The sequence below is a fragment of the Drosophila serrata genome, unplaced genomic scaffold, assembly GCF_035046125.1.
Source record: "Drosophila serrata isolate PLE 108 unplaced genomic scaffold, ASM3504612v1 contig_382, whole genome shotgun sequence".
NCBI classification, from domain to species: Eukaryota; Metazoa; Arthropoda; class Insecta; order Diptera; family Drosophilidae; genus Drosophila; species Drosophila serrata.
The window spans coordinates 9,647,314-9,664,804 of NW_028257280.1; the positions used below are offsets into that span (position 1 = coordinate 9,647,314).

A 17,491-nucleotide genomic window follows, 5' to 3' on the forward strand; every position below is an offset into this window, starting at 1 on the left:
ACTGGGGGGAAATAGGTATCATTCACAAGATTTGTGTTGAGATTAAATCAAGTCAAAGAGAAATACAGACATATCATGAACATTGTTTTGAAAAGATTCTATTAACGTCACTCAGTTGATGGATATAATTTAAGTATGTTTTTAAGCTGCTTCCTTTATACTAAATAAAAACTTGTATAATACCATAGATGGTTGAATTATTCCGAAACAATGATCACAAACTAGAGTTAAATATACATTATATATGTACGATATATTGCCTTCGAATATATATGGATTTGTAGCTTAATAGTTAAGGGATACGAGACTAAAACAGGTTCTTTTATTTTATAGTTAACAAGAAAGGAAGCTAACTTTGAGAAGCCTTAGTATGTATATTTAATCAATATTTTCTATGCTTATTTTTTGGTTAAATCAAAGATTTTCATATATCATAACTAAGCCAAAAATGCACTAATTTCAATTCGGATTGCATTTCTGAGCTAATTTTTATAGGGCTAACAAATCTGCATACCAAGTTTTTCAATTTAAGAAATTCAATTTTTGGCCAACTTTTGACAATTTTAATGATGTAACCCCTTATAAAATTTTCAATTTTCGATAAAATTTTAAAAATTTATTTTTCGACCGGACATGGCTAGAACGACTGGGCCGTTGATGCTGATCAAGAATATATATGGTTTATAGGGTCGGAAATGAATTCTTCATTACGTTTCAAACTTCTGACCTGAAGTGTACCCAGCAAAAATGTATAAAAACAGACAATTTTTTAATAAATCAAAGATTTGTATACACCACAATTAAGCCAAAATTGCATTAATTTTAATTCGGAAAGCTTTTCTGTGCTAGTTTTTAATGCACTAATAAATCTGCATACTACGTTTGTTGATGCTAATTTTAGTTTTTGACTAAAATTATAAAAACCTGCAAAAAGGTATAAAAACAGACAATATTTTTCCAAAGGTCATAGTTTTGAAAACTCATAACTAAGCCAAAAAAGCACTAATTTCAATTCGGATTGCATTTCTGTGCTAATTTTAATAGGGCTAACAAATTTGCATACCAAGTTTTTCAATTTAAAAAATTCAATTTTTGGGCAAATTTTGACAATTTTAATGATGTAACCCCTTATAAAATTTTCAAATTTCGAAAAAAATTCAAAAATCTATTTTTTAACCGGACATGGCCAGATCGATTCGACTTTCAATTCTGATCAAGAATATATATAATATATATGGTCGGAAATGACTCCTTCACTGTTTTTTAAGCTTTTGACTGAAATTAGAATACCTTGCAAGGGTATAAAAATATAGTCAATAAATTTAATTTAGTCTGCTATTTTATAAACATATTATTTCATAATTTATTAACTTCAAGGCAGCCCTACTTCTTTGCACGTTATTAAAAGATTGTTAATAAAATATAAATAAAATATACATAGCAAGAAATCTAGTTGTTAGGAGTACATGGGGTACTTGAAAAGCCTTCAATGTATGTCTGTCTAAAATTAAATATCATTTTATTTATCTTCAGTTTCTTGACCTCTTATTCATCAGTATTTTTTCTTAGTGCAGCAAAGACCCGAGTTGCGAGTTTGATATGCAGAACATTCACTCGCGTGACAGTGGAGCTGTCCAGTGGAGGGGAGCTCTGAAAGGAAGTGTGGGTCTCAGTTTGTGGTGCAGAGTGGTTCGGCGGATCTGTGGCTCGGTGGCTCCGTGGCTCCAAAGCTCGGCTCGGCTCGGCTGTGTGCGGCGTGGGCGAGTTTGTTTGTTGGCATTTCGCACGCATCCTTCATAAATTAGCGAGATTTATGCGGCGGAGCCTTAGATTCGCTAGAAAAGCGACTTGAATTGCGGCGGGGACATGGATATGATGTGGAATCGATACTAAATTATCCTCTTTGGCGACGAGCTTCCTTCGCTCTCTCTCTCTGTCTTTCTCTATTTGTCTCCCCATCTCTCTCGCCTGGGGGACACACCCAGAAAAGCCCCATCTCTCTCACTCGCTCTCTCTCTCTGCGCCATCTCGCTCGCACGCTCATTATGCGCACTCGTTTTCAGAGTCAAAAAAATCGATGGAATATGCAAAATATTGTTTGAGCCAAGCCGGGTATCCAAGTCAACAGGGACTACCTCCCAATTCCGGCCAGAAAACTCTTTCCGAGAGGAATGTAAATTTGAACAGCGCTTTCTTTGTTTTCTTTCTGAAAAGTCCCGAGTTTGTTGTGTTATTCCAAAATGCTCTTTGCCGTTCGCCCCTAATGTAATCTAAAGCTATGGCCGCTATCTGTATCCGACAGATACCGAATGCTAACCGAATGTTGGAAACCCAAAAACCACTCAGCCCCAAAAAAAAGAAGAGACTCCAGTTCTTGGGCCTTCGAGGGACCCAGTCCAAGGTGGTCAGAGAGTTGTCCATTTTCAGATTTTAATCGCTGGAATTTGTTTTAAGGCATCGGAATTTATGTGACAGCCCAAATTTTGTGTGTGACACTTTAAAAACATTTTTATGGTTTATTAAAAAAAAAAATATCCCAGCCGTCGCAGCTCATTTCGAATGCCAAGCGAAAAACTAGTTTTTAATTAAAATCTAATTCGTTATAGCAGAGACCTGGGAATATATAGAAGGGGGATTTTCTGTCCAGCTATCGAGCGGATTTGGCAATGATGCACCGGACCAAGTGGAGAACTGCACTTGAGTCCCTTTTAGGCCGAAATCGAAATAAATCGATCGAGAGTCATAAAACGAAATGTTTATATTTCGAGAAGTCAAAAGTCAAATAGGAAACGAATTTTCCGATTGGTGGGGCCTTTATATATATATATGAACGATGTTGGAGGGAATCGAAGGGTGGACCCCTCTCTCAGCACTTGGACTTAATTGAAATTTGAAATATGGTATTATGTGCGCGCCGTTCGGAAACAACTCGAGCCATGTTCGAGCACACGATTCCCTGGGCTTGTTTATTGAAATGCCCGTAATTATCCAGTCGAGTGTAATGAGCAACTGGCTCAAGTGGAGGTGTATCCCCGCCTGGTCTTTACCCGTTCCAGTCCAATGCCAATGCCACATGCACTTGTCCATGAAGGCAACGTCCACCAATTGCCGGCAAACCGCATCGTTGGAGGCATTGAATCGGATCGGATCGGATCGGTAATGGAACGGAGCCAACTGGACGAGATGCTCCATCTAATCACCTGCAGATGTGCTCCTCGATTGGATTTTAATTGAAATGGTTTAATAACTGGAATCTAGAGTACTCAAAGAGTACAAAATTCTCATGTTATTCGGTTTAAATTGTTTATAAAAAATAATAACCCAACATATCAATATTTAAACCACTTCAAATCCCTTAAAATTATTTTAAATCCCCTTCAATTATATAGATTAATTTAAAACAACACACAAAAGGACTGATTAAATGTGAAATTCCTTTACTATACCCTCAAATGGAAACCAACGAAAGACAAATAATTACCTTTAAAGGGGAAACTCAACTCAGTCCTTTCGTTTGTTAAAGATTTATGGTGGCACTTCTAAAAATAATTAAGATTCCCGATGATCATCACCCCTTGCACCATTTTGTTCGGCCCATTCAGACGGGCATGTGACTGGCATAAAAATAGAAATTGTTCCTTTCAGAATAGCTAATTAGGAAAACACATTTTCAGGGTCCGAGAATGAAAATGGCAGAAACGCTCGTTTTCGCCGTGCTTTTCTCGCCCAAAATGCTCGCCCGCAATTACCGGGGAAGCATTTACATAAGCCTTTCATTAATTTTTATTGCACATTTCTGCTATTGTAAATAAAATGTCAACAAGCACCCCGGCGACACATTTGCGATTTAAATTAATATAAATGCGAAAACCTCAAACAATCACTATAAAAACTGTGACGGAGAGGGGTTGAGCTGCCCACACAGATCACGGCCAATTTCAAATTTCTATTTTCATGTGACAAAATTCTGAAATTCTGACACAACAAACGATGAAAACAGAATCAAGATTCTGAAATCTGGCCAAGTGGAAAAGAATGCGATGATAACCTAACGGAATGGCGGAATATTTTAAAATAATTACGTGCGCTTTCGATCCCGGCGAGGAGCCACCTCGAAGAAATAAGTTTAATGTTAATTTGATTGCGCTTTTATTGATAGTAAAAACATTTATGCGGCATACAAAATGAATTATGAATGATTTGGCGGACAGTGAGGCGTTGTCACCCGAAATTATAAACACACACTTCTCTGAATCTGAATCTTCAGTCTGGGCGATCGCGTAGAATTGCCTAATAACAAATTTACGTTCGTTATTATTTGTGTTTTTTACGGTTGCTTCCATTTTGATTGGAGTTAATTGGGCAGTTGGTTTCGCCACGAAGAACAAGTTATTTCAGTTCCCCATTAAATTAAATTGGCTCTTTGATTCCTATTAAATAAGCAATTTAAAATTGAACAGAGGGTATTACATAAAATTAAGCAAAGTTAAATTAGGTTTGAGCACTTTTTGAAAGAGATAATTGTGGTTGCGGTTTGGTCAAAGATTTATTAGTACTTAAAGCTTTAAAAAGTGTCTGAAAATACTGAAAATTTAAACACAAAGTGCAATACTGTTTAGGATAATTATTTAACAATAGAAATATTTTATTTTTAAGATATTTGATGTTAATTATATACACAGCTGGTTCTTTTAACCATTTTTTTTGCTTAATATTTAATATGAATACTGAAGTTCAAATCAAAAAAAAAGGGAAGGTATCCCATAATATAGTTTTTAAAACTTCCATAAATTAATATACATTACTTTGTAGGGAATTTATTTTGCACTTTAGCCTTAGAATCTACAGATAACTTTAAGATAATTTCCTTCCAACAATGTTCATCTTCTGCCAGAAAAAACCTCTTCAATCGAATCGAATTTCACTTCAAGGACACCAAGGACCAAGACCTTGTCCGGTTACTTGGTTACATCAAGGGTTATGCGATTTGCACGGACTGCATTTTCGTCACTACAAGTCCTGCCGCGCCCGTGAGTCCTTGAATTGCGTAATTATGTTTTTTATGGACAGCTGTCGGGGGCGGTCTACCTGTCCCAGCCTTTTTCCAGGGAATATCCTTTCTCCGGATGCAGTTTTTTAAGGCAGCCAGCGTCCTTGAAGGTCGCGTCTATTAATAGTCGTTAGCCAAAAAAAAATAATACAAATTGCAACCGGTTAATGGCTGCTGCCAAGGTGAACAAGTTCAGTTCTCGACTTGATTTTGCTGCTAAAAAACATTGAAATAAAAAACAACCTTTTGGCGAATCGATAAATTAGAAAAACTGCCAACTTGGCCGAAGTTTGGAAGGCTCGTTTGGCCGGGTTTGAGTCGGTTAAATGGCGGACTCGCGCTGGGAAGAAAAGAAAACGTAAGGAAGAAGGCCAGGAGGCAGCGGCCATAAAGTCGGCAAACAAAAGGTGAGCGGCGGTCGTAAAACGCGACAACATGGTGTGACACCGCTTCCATATTTCCACCATATACATATATCCTTTTTGGGCAAAGGATGTCGCGGCAACAACAACTGGTGGTCACCCGGCGACTTTTGTTTGCCATTTTTATTGTCACGACTCGTGGGGTTCCCGCCGAATACCCTTTCCAGTTCTCGAAATCCGGCATTTTATGGGCCCTTTTTCGCAATTGGACAGTTTAACCCTTCAGGACACGGAAGTCCGTCCATCTGGATTCCTTCACTCCCTCGGCCACGAAAGGCGTACGGACACGTTTCGTGGTCCTGCTCCTGATCCCTTTGATTGTGATTTATGGGGCGGGAATAACCGGAAACCGAGAGTGAAAACACGCAATTCCATGCAATTGTTGTGTGAATACAAAAGCGATTCCAAAGGCATAGAAGCCAAGACTTGAATTGCTTCTAAGAAGGACTTTCCATGGAATATAATGGGAGCTTTAAATGTCAATAAATCTGGGCATATCTAATGGAGTTAAAACCACCACAAAATGTAAATTCTCACAGCTATTTGCATTATTGTTATTATAACTATTTGGTTATGTTTCAAAATGTGTCCTTGGTATCCATCTTTACTTGTCACAATCTATACATTTTCTTATACAAAACAATTTCTTAGTCAAAAGTTTAAGTTTCTTAACTTTAAATCTAAAATAGTCTTATAAATATGTAAAAATAAATTATGCTTTGTCTCCTCTGCCATGAAGACTCCCCACCGTCTATGTGAGACGTCTCAATAGCCTGGCCAAGCACCTGTAAAGTATGCTGAATGGCCGTTAAGGTGAGTTAAGAGATGCGGTCCCCCCCTCTCTCTCTCCGCATGCATATGCATAATGTGGCCAAGTGAATTGGCCAACCTGCTGGCGGGGCGTAATCACGTCTCTCAATGTGTGGCACGCGATGTTGGCTCCAAGTTGGGGGAGTGGAATCGTTGGTGGCAGTAGATGAGGCGGTGCCTTGACTGCCCAGTGGCAGACTTTGTTTGGCCAAGAGTCGCGGGACTGGCCAATTTATTTTCAACCCGGCTAATCCGCTGCATAATTGCACTGGAAGCCAGACTCCACTGAAATGGCCAAGACGCGGCACTCGTAAATTTCCTGTTCCGCCTGGCGGACTCTGGCCAAAGACCAAGAAGCTTCACTTGCAAAAAAGTATTAACATTCTTTATAAGCCAATTATAATCATCAAGTAAAGAGAACTTGGTAGCATAAAGATATTTTTCTAGATTTATTAAAACACGTTTGAGTATATTAATAAGAAATAACTGCCAGTCTCTTTTGTATTTCAAACAGTAGGTACTTTTTGGGCTTTAAGGAATATTAACAAATAAATTAATTGTCAAGGACTTTTCTCTGAGTGCCCAAAAAAGGGTGGACAGTTGCCATGTCCGGCTGTGCGCATAATTGTCCTGCGTTCGCTTTAAAGTCGCCTCTTGCGCGGTCAGTCCTACAGTAAAACTCCCTTTTAATGGCCTCCGACGATGATAAGGCCACCGAGTTTATGGCTCCAGATAGCAAGTGTCAGCGTCACGTAAATTCGCCAGAGAGAGGAGAAGAGAGAGTAGGGAAAATTAGGGAACCAGGCCCTCGGTTCCCAGGGGGTTATTAGCCATAGACGTGTTTTAATGGGGTTTATCTGGCCGAAAGGGGATAAATAGTGGCTGTGTGGGGGTAAGAATATGGCATGTTTAATCTCTTCATAATTTATTCGACATCGGAATTCAATACTCCAATTGAATTTCTCGGATTTCTTGGCTATCCCCCCGGCCATAAGTCGGTCAATCGATAGTCGGATGACGATGACCCAAGGCCTTAAATGACGAAAACAACGCATTTCGGGCTGCCAAGAGTTCGACCTCCGCGATGACCGCATGGATGAGTCAAGTCAATGGGCTGCACTAAGAAAAATTAAACTAAAACGGGTTGTGAACAGAAAAATTTAAAGGAGATGAAAGCAATTTGAGAAATATTTGCGAGATTTTTGAATACCAGAAACTTTGATACTGTTTTCCTATGGTCTTCATAATATTACCTTTCTCATTTACCCCCTAAAATCCACATTTTTTCCCTGTGCACAAACGGGTTGTGTTCGATTTCGGGTTTGGTTCTTGGTTTTTTTTTCAGTCAAACAAAGAAAGTGAGCCCTGGAGAAATGCGCAGGGAGAGAAAGGAGGATGTGCGCAAGGCCAGGGGATGAAAATGGTCATGGTTGCGCCTTGGAAACGACTCTTTTCAATATATTTATGAATGCCCAGAGTCTTTGAGGCCAAAAACGATGGCGGTGTGCTCTGGTGTGCTCTTATCACGGCCATTTTCCGCCGCCATTGCACCGCACAAAGTGGTTGATCCGGTTTCCGAGGTCCGATTCCGTATCCAAAAGAATCCCCCAGAAACTGCTCTCCACAGCGCCCGTGTGAATCTGTTGGTGGCTCTTCAGAGACTCGTTGAGTAGACCAAAGGGGCCAAAGGTCACCTAGGTGTCTGGATAACTAAATGGAGCACTGTTTATGCATATATTTCCCCATTTCAAATCGAATTAAGGCCCCATTGGAACTTGCAAATACCGCTGACATCGCATTGAACCAAGTAATTAGCGTTAAGTGTTCACATTATGCGAAATAAACTCGATTTATGCGCCCAATTAATCCCCTTGAAGTGGAGCATGTTTTATGAAATGTTATTTGTTATGCCTAGGGTATTTTTCATTAATTTAATTATATTAATTGAAAGGTATAATGACTCCTTAAAGCGAAGGTAAATGAATATTTAATTTAATTTTTATATGATTACTAATGGAAACATAAGAATATATTTAATAAAATAAGTCTACATAAAAGCACTAAATAAATTATGAATAAACAAGAAAGAAGCTAATTTGGAGAAGCCAAAATATCATTACACCTGCTGTGAAAATCGATCATAACTCAGCCAAAAAGGCATTAAATTCAATTCGGAAATCATTTTTATGTTAGTTTTTATTAGGTTAATAAATCTGCATACTAAATTTTAAAATTTAAAAAGTTAAATTTTTTATCAAATTTTGGCAATTTTAATGATGTAACCCCTTATGAAATTTTCAAATTTTGGGAAGAATCTGAAAAATTAATTTTTTTACCAAACATGGCTAGATCGATTCGGCAGTTGATTCTGGTCAAGAATATATATGATATATAGGGTCGGAAATTAATCCATCACTTAGTTTCTGGTTTAGTTCTAGTTTAAATACAATTATAATACCTTGCAAGACTATAAAAATGTAGCCAATGCTTTTTATATATTTTATAAACATATTATTTCATGTTCTATTAATTTTTTAGGAAACGCGACTTTATTAAAGTAGTTAAAACTATATTAATAAAAGATTATAAACTTCTATAAAGCAAGAAATCAAGTTGAAATATTTGGGTTATTTAAATCAATAACTATTGAAATTTTTATATGACTATTTTTTTTGACAAATCAAAGTTTAAAAACTCATAACTCAGCCAAAAAGGCATTAAATTCAATTCAGAAATCGCTCCTTATTTAGTTTTTATAAGGTTTATAAATCTGCATACTCAATTTAAAAATTTAGAAAATTGAACATTTTCACAATTTTTGACAATTTTAACGATGTAACCCCTTATAAAATTTTCAAATTTTGAAAAAAATTTCACAAATTTATTTTTCGACCGGACATGGCTAAATCGATTCAGCTGTTAATTCCGATCAAGAATATATATGATTTATAGGGTCGGAAACGACTCCTTCACCGCCTTTTCTGCTTTTGAGTAATATAATATAATAATAAAATATAATAATAATATATTATAATTTAAATTAATTTCCCTTAACACTCAACATTTAATGCTCCACAAATCCGCACAATGACCTATAATTTGCGCGGCCCATATGAGAATCATTAGGAACTATCATAATTTCTCCCTGACTAAGAGTTCTTGGAAATGAAAACTCTCAAAGAGCCAAGCTAGATTATTAAGCCCCAAGTTGCACACTTAAATCCCAATGAATTTCCGTGGATTACGCGTAATAATCTTGTTCCAGCTGCAGACGCCAGCTGGAGTTTGAGAATCGCTCTCATTTCGCAACCAGATGCGGCGCTTTGGACTCAAAACTTCTCAATTTCCCCCCAAATAAGCGCCACTCTTCGTTCTTTTTTTCCCCCTCGATTTTTACGACCCCATGAAGCGAGGCAATCTCTCTGGATATAATGGATATTCGACTATCGGCCATCGGAGCTGGCGCAAAAAATCTTAAATTGTTGCAAATTGCGTTGGAAAACGTGCCTTTTCCCGGAGATGCCTCCGCGAAGATGCTCGACGATCGTGCCGCCGCATTTGAGATGGAAACCCATTGCCTCCACCACCGCCAATCCATTCCGCTGGACACTTTAACGAGCCCAAATACAAATCACTCACGAGTGGTTTCGTTCTGACCCGGGGCCAACTAATGCGAGAGTTACGCAAAACCATAATTAACAAACATTCGGCGGAATCCGTTTTACGACCGGCACTGCTCGAACTTTCTGATTTATTTCGACTGCATGCACTGAGCGCAAAATCCTACAGATTTTTAGCAAGAAATCAAGGTTTAATTTAGGAACTATTAATGGGGATGTTAGCGTAGAAAAATACAGAATACAAATACTATTTTTCACTGTGCACATAGTGGAAGTGTAGTTAAGTTGGTCTGCTGATTTATCCAAGTGGTGAAAATCATAGGAAATCCTTTCCAGCAGTCACATAACTCTCACTGGCCAAAATGATGGATGGCCGCGTCTAATGAAGTCGTCGGGTCGTTGTCACCAGACTTCCACTAAATTGTTCGGAAACTTGGAACTACGGAACGCCCTACGTGACTGCACCTACGAATGGCAACCAATGAGCCCCAAGATTTCCACCGACTAACTGACACGACTGGATTCATCGAATCGTCATCGTCATCGTCTGCGTTTGAATACGGAAAATAATGATTAATAGAATGGTTGTACCCAATAGGACACATTGCTGTTTTCTCCTTTCGCCAATCGCCGCCTCTGAGGTCATTTCCGATCAATCAAACCAACTCAGACATCCATCAAAGTGGTTTTATTGAGGGAAAGAGGTATTATGATGATGGATCTAAAGGGTCCTTAAGGTTGTTAGTTTCACAAAGACATTACCTTAAAAATGTTGATTAGGATTAAATATATTTTGATAAGTGATTTATGTATTGGCTTTTAATTGAATCTTTTTATGTATTTTGAGAAGTATTTGGGGAATTATTTATCATTCTGCATTCATTTTATACTGAGAAAAATACATTAATTTTTGACCCTTTATGAAGAACATATTAATTTCAACCAAGGACAGATGATATATAAGTTTTCACTAAAGTCACAATTATGATATATTTTGTATTAGACTTTTTTCGTTTCATCCTTTTATATTGTATTTATTTTCATAGCTTTTAACACAAACACTTTCCGATGATCCGATATATAAAATCCACTGTGTAGCCAAGAAGTAAGACTGCAAATCTGCTCAGCCGAACCACCATAATGGCATATCCTTTGCCACACCCATTTCCTTCTGTTTGCCGCTTCAATCAGTGCTCTTTCGAAGGACATTCGCTTGAGCCTGAACCAATGATGACATAATCGAAGACCACGCCCATTTATTATTGGCAATAGCGATCGTTGTAGGCTCTGTCCCTGCCTCTCTCTGCCTATCTCTTTCATTGCAAAAAGGAAAGGACGAAAGGTCCTTTCGCTGGCACTGCTTGCTTGAACCTGTACCCACCCCCCTTAGTCCACGACCTTAGTCAGGACGCATGCAAACTGCTTGAACTGCTTGGTCGTTGTGCTTCGACGAGCAGCGGACAGATGGCGCCATTAGAGAGTTGGAGTTTTCCTGTCATCGAATGACCATTTCGCTTTTTGTCTCTAATTGAAGTTTTCCATCCGCATCATCTGCATTTTCTGCAACACCATCGGCATCCGCATCCCGCATCAGTGTCCCACGACACCACTTGGCCATATTTTACCGCTTTTAAGCAGCGCGTAAATACTCACGCTTACTGCAAGAGTCCATTAAACGGTCGTAAAAACTTTACGATTCCCAATATGAGATTCTCTTAATACGATTTTTTATGATATTGAAATCTCCTTTCGCAGCGAGCCCATCATCGCCCATCTCCGCTGTCTCTCTCTTCCTGTCGCTCTCACTCTAACTCTCTGCAGCACGCTTTTCCCTTGTTTTTCCATCTGGGGGAAAAAACTGAAAAACCACCGCCGCAGGTAACGTAATGGCCACCCGCGCCAACGGGGCGTATGCGTGTGTTTTAATGTCTTGTTGAGGCCTATAAAACACGCTCGTCATTCCACTTCCACTTTTCCAAATCTCCGAATTTCCACATTTCCACTGTCCGATGCGTTTCAGCTAAGTCAGGGCCAAGGAAACCATTAAGGGAGTACAAAATTCTTGTTTATTTTTAGTGAAAAATACAAAATAAATGCTTGGTAATAAGGAATATAATAAAAAATGTTCAGAGTTGACTAAAGAGATACAAATTAAAAATTCCAAACTAACAAAAAAAATAATTAAAAATTCTTTAGACAGAATCTTTCCATTTCTTATTCTTTATTTTCGGTTTGCTTAAAATTCAGTTTCCCTTGACTTATTTACTTCCTTGCAGGGTATTATAATTTTACTCAGAAGCTTGAAACTCAGTGAAGGAATTATTTATGATCCTATGTGATTTTATATTCTTGATAAGAATCGACTGCCGAATTGATCTAGACATGTCCGGTTAAAAAATACTTTTTTTTTAAGTTTTCCAAAATTTTAAAATTTTATAAGGGGCTACATAATTAAAATTGTCAAAGATTCGAAAAAAAAAATTAAAAATGTTTAAATGAAGAATTTATATGCAGATTTTTAAACATAATCAAAACTAGCATATAACAGTTTCCTAATTGGAAATTAATTAATTATTGACTGAGCTATGAACGATTTTCTATGCAAGGGTGTTCCGAAGTTAGCTTCTTTTTGGATATTAGATTTCATACATTTCTGAAAAAGAATAATTGATGTTTACACCGACCAATATTTATCGAAATTTAATCCTAATACATTTATTTTTAAAATTTTGAATATAATTTAAGTTATTGCGGCTGGACCACCTGAGACAAATTCAGTCAGATAATAAATAGACTCAGGCACAAGAAAGAAATAATGCATCCTTCGTAGTCCCTGTCCATTGATATCACCTTCAATTTTGATGATCAAGAAAATACTAAAGAAAAGCAGGATACATGAAATTTAGGGAGCAACTAGTCACTAGTATTGGGTATTAACGACTTACCAGAATGAGGGCATAAACAACTGGGCTGCCGGGTATAACTAATAACATTTCTCCGATGCCTTGCATCTCTTAGTTAAACATTAATAAGCAAATAATAGTAACAACAACGGGACAGTAGCATTTGATCAATGAATATCGGATATCCGCTTTCCCATTTAACAAACTCTAAGAACTGTCCTGGTAGGATTATAATTGAACTTATCTGGAAAAGTTCATGATTTATACTACTAAGTAAAAGCAAAAATTAATCAAAAACTTACTGCCAAGAGGTTGCAATCCTTGCAAAAGAATTGGCTAGGGATTGACCCTTCTCAAAAACGTATCTTGCAAGCCGGAAGGGGTTAAGCCAGGTTCCCGTCTTTTTTAACTTCTCTAAATAGGTCTCTGACGGATCTATATCCATTATTATTAAATATAATCTAGCAGTTTAAGTATTGACTTTTATATTTTTATGAGTATTTATGATAGAATGAAGAGAATTAACATAAATATGAGTTGCTTGACTTTTAATTCTCAGAAACATTGATTGCGTAGTAGCTCCTTAAATTTTTTTTATACTTAATAATAATAAATCAGTCAAAATCTTTATAAATAATGATATATCTTTATATTTACAGATACTGTCACATCTGCAATAATGGTAAGTGCTTGACTTAAGTTTATAGCTCAGAGCTAGACCCTTCAATTTAAGGACCTCTGGTCTCCTCAGTTTATCTCATGCATTGTTGGCTATATCCAACATTTATATCTATTACCTACGCACTTTACAAAAAGAAAAAACAGTGTGTCATTAGAGCAATTAAAATGCAGTAAAAACACCCAAAGACAGACACTCGTATAATTTTTATTGAGTAATTCGGAGGTGACTCGAGATCGCCTCCGTGCAAATGGGATATGACACAGAGACCCAGTTTCCGGATGCCGGGTGATGGGGTGACCCATAAACCCGACCGCATCGGGGATTAAAAAATGATTGCGTGAGAAGGCATTTAGTAATCGTCGTCGTCCGAAAGGAAAACTCATTCGTCAGATCGGCAGACGGGGAAAAACCACAAGCACAAGCCCAAGCCCGTCCAAACAAGCCATAAACTCCGGGGCCATAAAAGTGTATCAAATTAGGGAATGAACTTGATGTGCAGCGAGTTTTATTCCCATTCTGAGCCGCACTTCTCACTCAGCCTGGAGAGACTCACTCAATGCCATTGATTCACAGCAGCGAGTGACAATTGATTTCGGTCTCATTACTCACTCACTCTGGAGTATTTTACAGTCTTTTTATGAGCAATTACGGCTGTCTTCTAGCGGCTTTTACGATCCGCACTCGAAATCGCAAAGGCAATAGTGTCAGATTTGGCTTGGCTTGTGGGAACCACCGAACGAAAGCAAAATCCCTGGGCACTTTATTAATTTAAGGGATTTTTATTAGTTTTTAATACTTAGAAAATATAGGTTTGGAAGCTAAAACTGCAATCAACCTAAGGATAGGATATATGGCAACTATTTATCATAGGATAATGCTCTTTTAACTCAGTAATATTGAAGGCTTTCCTTGCAGAAGAAGAAAGTATTCAAGCATTGGAGAAATTTCATATAATATAAGCTCATAAAATAAATACTCTAAACTATGTGTTCAAGAAATGAATTTTATAACAGAAATATATTATATTAAATACTCTTTATAGAGTACCTGAAAATAGGACCTATAATATGTATTACAATATGTACATACGTCCCCTGCTAGAAAAAATATGGAAAAACGTGCATATCATTGACTGAATTATTAAATATTTAAAATATACTAATAGTGTAAGCCAGTTTTGAAAAAAATATATATTTATGTAGTACAATTTTAACAAAATATCTAATGATATGTTAAAGACTTAGTAATATGTGCCATTTGTTATCAAAAAGGCCGCTGTTAAAAGGCTCTAAAATAAATGATTTAATAGTATAAATAAAATAATCGTAAATACACTTTACAACCACTTTTAAAACTATTAAATTACTTGTAAACTGTTAGATTATTTAACATAAAAATCAAATAACTCTCTAGACTTATTCACTTTCATTTCTCCAGTATATACATATATCTTTTGCTTTTATTGTTTTACAAGTGTTTCTCATTGCATGCGTCTCTCTTTTTTTATGCCTATTTTATTTTAGATACAACCTGTCGCACGGGAGATTACAGCTTAATACATACGCACAACGGAGCTCTTTCTTTTATGGTTTGTTCCGTTCCGTTCCGCTTTTGTTTAACGCTCCCGAGGATCACAAATCGCACGCAATGCCACCACCACAAAAGTGACACCAAGTCAGAAAACGCGACTCGAGTGAAACTCCACTCGAAACTCTCAACTCAAAATAGTGTTTTATTGCTGAAATTTACTCTGTTTTTTATTTATTTACTTTGTTTTTTGTGTGTTTTCACTGCTCATCCACTCTCACCCAGTTTCAATTTTTATTAGTTTATTACGATTATTATCGCTTAATGGGCTGTTCTTGTTGTTTTTTCGTTATTGTTGCCGCAGTAGTGAGCAGAGTAACGTGCGAAGTTGTTTTATTATTTGTTTTGATTATCAAAATGGGCCTTTTACATTTTTCCGGTCGTTGGGCGGCCCACCTGCCATGGTCTTATAGCCCGCACCATATATATCCCGTATATATGTATACCGTACATCTCATAGCCCATAATATCGGGGCAAGGGCAGTAAATCACAGCCCGCTGTGAGAGGCGGCTGCAGATCTGAGTGCACTCGAAGAAAAACTACTAGGGAAATGAAGAAAATAAATATTAATAAGGATATTACTTTAATAGTCATTTATTTAAGGTTAAAAAAACATAATTTTTATGTGTTAGTTGCTTTAAAAATTCATATAAAATAATATATCAATATACTAATAAGATAAACAGGTCTGTTTTCAAATTATTTATTACAGAAATAAGAAATTTTCCTTAAAAACACATAGAATGAGCCTTTGTAATGGATTTTATTATATTAATATTATATATTTAAATAAATTTTGCGTGTTCATATCATATTTCCCACAGTGTAGTTCGAATTTGAGTGCACTCAGTCTGGCCACTCATTCGCACTCGCCGTATGACCCATAAACATGAACCAAAGTGTGGCAAAAATGTTTAATTTGGAATTTATGAGCAATTAATTTTAAAGCACTCACCCGACCGTTAACGCCGTGTCCGCCTTGAAAACCCCTCCTCTCTCTGGGCCATAAAACCATACAAAATTTAACAAGTCAGTGTGCCAAAAAAAAAGATATGGATTGTTTAGCCAATTCGCTGATTGATCAATTATTCAATTGTTATCGCCCAGGATTCGGCAATCGCACTTGGCCAAGGGCCGTAAAACTACGCGAAAGCCAATTATAAAGGTATTAGCCAGGTGAGAGGACCATAAAACTGACAGGTGCTTAATAAAATTGAAATAAATATGTGAAGTGCAGAGAGCATAATTAAGCGGAAATAAATTAATTGTACGTGTATGATACTCTTAGAATTAGAAGAAAGGAATAAATATTGTTATTTATAAAATAAGAGAAATGTTTGTAAAATATAAATAGCTAAATACCGATATATCTTATAAGATATAGATTTAAATAATATATTTCATTTATTTAACAAATGTTGTACTTCTATTGCAGCCATGTTTTTGAAATAAATAAACGTTCTGGACAATAAACTATATCTTTCTCACAATACAATATTTTAATCTTGTTAAAATGTTTGAAATTTCTAAACAAAAATATTCTTTTATATTGAAAAATTAATGTATTTACCATAGTCTTTCTCTGTCACTTTCTCTCTTCGGTCCCTCTCCAACCCCCAAAGTTATAGCAAAAAAGTGAACAAGTTAAGAAATTGCAGATTCGCTTTATTTTGCAGAACGAAAAGAGCAAAGATAGAGCGATAGAGAGATGGGTCTGGGGAAATGTCTGTTTTTGTTGTCCAATTTCAGTCGTAAATTTCAAATTTTTCATAAAAATGTCATAACAGCAATTCCAGCGACAAACGGCAAAAGGCGTGGCGAGAGGAGCGGAGAAAGGAGAAGAAAGGAAGAGCGAAAGAGGAACAAAAGGCGGCGGCCGAAAAATGGTAAAGGAAGAGCGAATATTTTGCAGCGTCGGCGTTTTTCATCTCTCGAATTTATGGATTTTTCGTAATTTCAGTTTTTTTTCTTCTTTCGGCTATAAAAAAAAAAACAAAAAGCGGGACAAATTTCAGGCTAATTTGTATAGGAAAGCACTCACTCGGCGGAGCCACCGTCTTACTCACTCACCCGCACTCGCACTCAGCATGAATAATGCGGGGTAATTTAATCAACAATAACATTTTGCCAAACAAAGCATAAAACACTTAAAAAAGCATTCCACTCACTCGCGGCGGGCGGCTCAAAGTAGTTGCGCTCAGCCTGCGAATGAGTTCTCACGTTATAAACATGAAAATTAAGCGAGCACTAAAAACCACACTCAATGGCGAGAGCAACTCACTCAAAGAGCGGACGGAAGCAGCCGAGGCGGCCATCATGCGCTCGAGCGGAAGAGGGAGAGCAGCCTTCGAGCAGTTCGCTCGCAGCGGGAAAGCCACGAGTGGGAGCGAGACAAGCGTATAAGTAGCAACGCTGC

The 17,491-nt window shown here is 37.2% G+C and overlaps 2 long non-coding RNA genes across 2 annotated transcripts in view; one reads left to right on the forward strand and one right to left on the reverse strand.

The window, feature by feature from the left end:
* The window catches only part of LOC147642617 (uncharacterized), a 34,911-nt gene extending 18,547 nt beyond the window's left edge, over positions 1 to 16,364 (forward strand). The window contains exons 3-4 of the long non-coding RNA XR_015273482.1: positions 13,465 to 13,487; positions 15,011 to 16,364. This is a non-coding gene — a long non-coding RNA (uncharacterized LOC147642617). The remainder of the gene's footprint in view (positions 1 to 13,464; positions 13,488 to 15,010) is intronic.
* On the reverse strand, positions 12,590 to 13,363 carry LOC110191236 (uncharacterized). Its single transcript, XR_002320026.2, has 3 exons — positions 13,108 to 13,363; positions 12,848 to 13,049; positions 12,590 to 12,778 (listed from the first exon to the last, which is right to left on the reverse strand). It is a non-coding gene; the product is annotated as an uncharacterized LOC110191236 (long non-coding RNA).
* Positions 16,365 to 17,491: the final 1,127 nt, after the last annotated feature.